We start from the raw sequence: 5,188 nt of genomic DNA, 5'->3' as shown, positions 1-5,188 counted from the left end.
TAACCTTTGAATTTGATCTGATTCCCACACCACCATCTCCAATTTGTTTTGAACGATACTTTTACGAAACCCTAGCGTCGTCACCCTTCTCATCTGGGACTAGGGTTTTCGTCTTCAACATATGAAGAGAAGGAACCTGATAGTTTATTTTATTTCCTTCTTTGTTATAGTTTATTTTAGATTATTTAGCTCTTTTTATTAGTATTGCATTGTGTATTCCTTATTTTCTTTATCATGGATTGTACTGGGTACTTTCTATTTTGTATGAGGTATTTTGCAAGGTTTTAGAGCTCATTACGATTGTGGATTAGCTTGGAGACGGGCTTTGTGTGCTTTTGAGGTATTATTAAGCTTTCTGGATCCATCAAAGAAAAATTAGGATTAAAAAGTTGAAGACTTGGATGAAGTGGACTTATGAAGATGGGTCTTGGATTCTTATTTTGGGCTTGGACTATGACATTTGAACCTTGAAGATGATTGGCCAAATTTGAATCATGTGAGTTGTGGAGGGGATCAAGAGAATATTGAGTAGTGGAGTTGTATAGTGGAGAAAAAAGAGTCAATAGCATTCCAACATCGTTTGCGAGGGTGGAGTCTCAGTCACGCAACACTTGCGAGGGTACCCACGCAACTACATACTTTTGAGCATGTTGGTCATTTTGCTTACCATTTACTTTGGGGATCACGTCTAGCAGCTAACACTTCGATTTTCCACCATTAGAGACCATTAGATGCGATTTTTGGGAGTTTGATACACATTCTTCTCATCTTTCGGAGTAATTGTTAGTTTCTAGATGCAAAAACACTTTTGTGATTGTTATTTTGTTGTCATGAGTGACTAGTTTCTCTATTTTTGTCAACTTTGGCTAAAACCCTTGGATATTTATGGGTTTTGAAAGATTCATGCTTAATTGTCATTTATCTTATGTTTATGATTCTACTTCATATTTTTTATGCTTGTTTAATTTTTTGATCACAAGCTTGGCACTTGAATGAGCAATTGTTGGTTTATTTCTTTGTCTTAGCATTGAACCATTGAATTTACTTAAAACAAGGGCTTTATGATGGTAGAAATCATCTCTGACTTATGAATCATGACTCCTTTATGGATGTGTAAGCATTGACGTCCTCTAGGAATTGTAGATTCCTTTATTCTTAAGGCAAATGAACTTCTTGGGTTCAATTGGTTCAATTGAATCCTTTATTTTGATTAAGAAGGTATGTTGTGGACTTCTCGAACCTCCATACTACCTATGAGGAATCTTAGCATATCATGTTTCATTATTGCTATAACCAATTTGGGATGAATGATAAGCTTTATATTGAATCCTAATGATAAACATACAAATGTTCATTAACCAATTCTCTCCAATAGTTGAGCATCTCACCATCTTGCTTAATTTCAAGCTTTTTAGTTATTTAAGTCTTTTAGTTTTTAAGGAATCACAAACCCCTAGTTTAATTGTAGTTAGTTAGTTTTATTACACTAGTTCTATTGGATTGCATTGGTGATTGAATACAACCATTTCCCTATGAATCGATACCCAATTTTACCATTATATTACGTTTTATTTGCAAACAAATGGTGTAATTTTCTTGGTTATTGTTATTTGATTGTTTATGCCTAGGTCTACAAGAACCGATGAACTACTCTACAGTCCAGAGATTGAAAAAGAAGCGAAAACATCAAGTTCATACTTTAAGTGATACTGACACCAAGCCGAGTTCTCCAATTGTTGGTCATTCCTTTGAAGACATTCCGTTTGAAAACTACATAGCTACAAATCACCCCAAATAATAAAGATGCCAATACCCCACCCTAATAACCAAGACAACAACAACACCAAGAACCTCTCATATATATGCCACCTTGGAATCAACCCCCTCATCATACATATCAACCTAATTATCAACAACCACAACCACAGAACCCAAACTTCCACCAAAATAGCCAACCTCAAAACAATGCTTTTGAAGTCCAACAACAAGCACATCACCAAAATCAAATTAATCACCAATAACCTCCAATGTACCAATACCCAATGTACCCATAACAACAAGCCCCCTACAACCAATACCCTAATTACCAACCTTATCCACCACAAATGTATAATCCCCAACAATACACATACCCACCTTACTAACAACCTCCCAATTACATGCAACAATATCCCAATAACCCCAATCCACCCAATCCCCTTCAAGAGTTGACACTTAGACAAATGATGGAGATCGATGTTACTCACACACCCCTTGGTATTGTTTATCCCATAAACCACTGAGGGATTAAATTAAAGTCAAGTTTCATACATAAACTAAAAGGCTGTTAGAGAACGAGAGAGACAAAATTAGGGTTTGTAGAGGCGAAAACAACAACAGGAAAGAGGGGGAACAAGTCTAAACCCTAGTCGCCGCCACCTTCGCCCCCCTGCTAGGGTTTCACGACACATTATGAAGATGCAGTTCATGCAGCCATTTTGAATGGCGAATGAAAAGAAAAAGTCAGGATCTGTTGGGATTCAACTGTCATGGCTTATGTTCGTCAGAGACGAAAAAGTTCAAGTGTTAATACCCAGAAACACCACCATTTCGCAATTATTATGTTCGTCAGATTCGATTGTGTTTTCTTAAGGCTGAAAATGCTGTTCTTTGTGTTGGGATTTAAAGGGAAAAAGGGGGAAACCTATTGAGAAATTTAATGGTGAAGCTTCAACTATCATGGTTGCTATGATGATTCAATAGTGTCCAAGACCGGGGTAATCTATTTTTTACTGCATTTTCCCTTCAATCATTTTTTATTTCCTTTTTAATTTATGTTCTTATAAGAAAATATGCTATTAGAAAAGATGTATGCCAGTTGCTTAATCATGAAGGTGGCTGGAAAACAATTAGTATCGTGATGATGGTTATCTCGTGAAGACAGGAGGAATATGGTGATGTTTAGAGAGAGAGAGAGAGAGAGAGAGGGGCCTCTTTTCTTAATTATTAAAATAAATAAATAACTATGATATTTAAAAAATGAAAGATAAATAGAAAATAAATATCCAAAAAGTATTACAGTCATTTCAATTTACCGAGGGACCAAATCCGCAACGAAACAAGATCAAAAGGACCACGAAACCAAAAAAAAAAATCAATATTTTGACTAAACCTAAAAACCCTAAAAATGTATTTAAAAAATACTTTCAGATATTTAATCTTTTTTTTTACTTTACAAACCTAAAAATCACTACTTTTTATATAAAATCTATGAAAAGTAATATATATATATATATATATATATATATATATATATATATATATATATATATATATATATATATATATATAATTTTTGGGTTTGTGTAGTAAAATAAATGAATACATATCTCAAAGTATTCTTTTCTATGTATTTATATTGATTATCTAGGTTTTAGGGTTTCCAAAGGTTTATGCATTTTCTATTGATCATTCCTATATATATATATATATATATATATATATATATATATATATATATATATATATATATATATATATATATATATATATATATAATTTATCATTTCTCCACAAATGAATACATGGAATCATAAATAAATATACTTTGTTCTCGCGTTCTCAACCTTTTTGATGTTCTCATTTGATCCTACTCCTATATATATATATATATATATATATATATATATATATATATATATATATATATATATATATATATATATATATATATATATATATATATATATATATATATATATATATATATATATATATATAAGGGAGCGTTCAATCGAGAATATTTCTTATCGCGAGAACATTTGAGAATAAATTTGAAAAACACAATTTTTTTAATTAAAATTATAAAATGATATTAATATAAATCAAATAATAGTTACAAACAATTAAAAACCATAATAACTAATACCACTCACCACTCACCACCCAACCAACACCACCCAGCACCACTACCCGCCACCATCATCACCACCCAGTACCATCACCACCCAGCCACCATTACCCACCTCCACTGCCTACCACCACCACCCACAACCCCTACCTATCACCCATCACAACCCACCACCACCAACCACTACCCACCACCCCCACACGCCACCACCACCCATCCCTAACCACCACCCCTAACCACCAATCACCACCAATCACTAATCACCCACCACCACCACCACCAACCACAACCATCCCACCACCATCACCACCCAACCACCACTACCTGTCACCACCATCCACCTCCACCACCCATCATCATTGCCCTTCACCACCACCAACAACCACTCCCTACCATACTCACAACCACCCGACACCACCACCACCATTACCCACCACCACCAACCACTACCCACCACCACCAACCACCAACCGTCACCAACACCCATCACCACCAACCACCACCCATCACTACCCACCACCAACCACCACCCATCACTACTCACCACCAACCACCACCCGCCACCACCATCACCACCTACCACCACCCACCACCCACAACCTCCACCAGCACCACCAACCACCACCCGTCACCATTCATAAGTGAATGTATTTAATCATAAAAAGTACATATAATCACACATAATATATGTCATTATATGTATTCAATCACATACAATGTTAGTGGCTATAGGTAATGGGTGGTGGTGATAGGTGATGGTGGTGGGTTGTGGTGGCGAGTGGTAGTGGTGTTGGTTTTGGTGGGTGATAGGTGGTGGTCGTGGTGACGAGCAGTGGTAATGGGTGGTGGAGGTTGGTGGTGGTGGTGGTTTTGGTGGGTGATGGGTGGTGGCTGTGGTGACGAGCAGTGGTAATGGGTGGTGGAGGTTGGTGGTGGTGATGGATGGTGGTGGTATTGATGGGTGGTGGTTGGTGGTAGTGCTGTGTGTTGGTAATGGTGGTGGGTACATATAATCACATAAATCTTGTGCTCATAAATCATATGTGATTAAATACATATAATCACATGTGATTAAATATATTAGAATAATTATTGAATCGACGGAAGAATAAATATTTTACATACGAATCATATGTGAATAAATATATATAATCACATGTGATTAAATACACAAGAACAACTATTGAATCAATACGTCATAACAAATATTGTCCATGTAAATCATATGTGATTAAATACGTATAATCACATGTTATTTAATACACGATGTCAATTATTAAACCGAAAACACGAAAATAA

Source organism: Lactuca saligna, chromosome 8 (genome assembly GCF_052625555.1).
Source record: "Lactuca saligna cultivar CGN05327 chromosome 8, ASM5262555v1, whole genome shotgun sequence".
In the NCBI taxonomy this organism is placed as follows: Eukaryota; Viridiplantae; Streptophyta; class Magnoliopsida; order Asterales; family Asteraceae; genus Lactuca; species Lactuca saligna.
Note: the sequence above shows the minus strand (reverse complement) of the source record.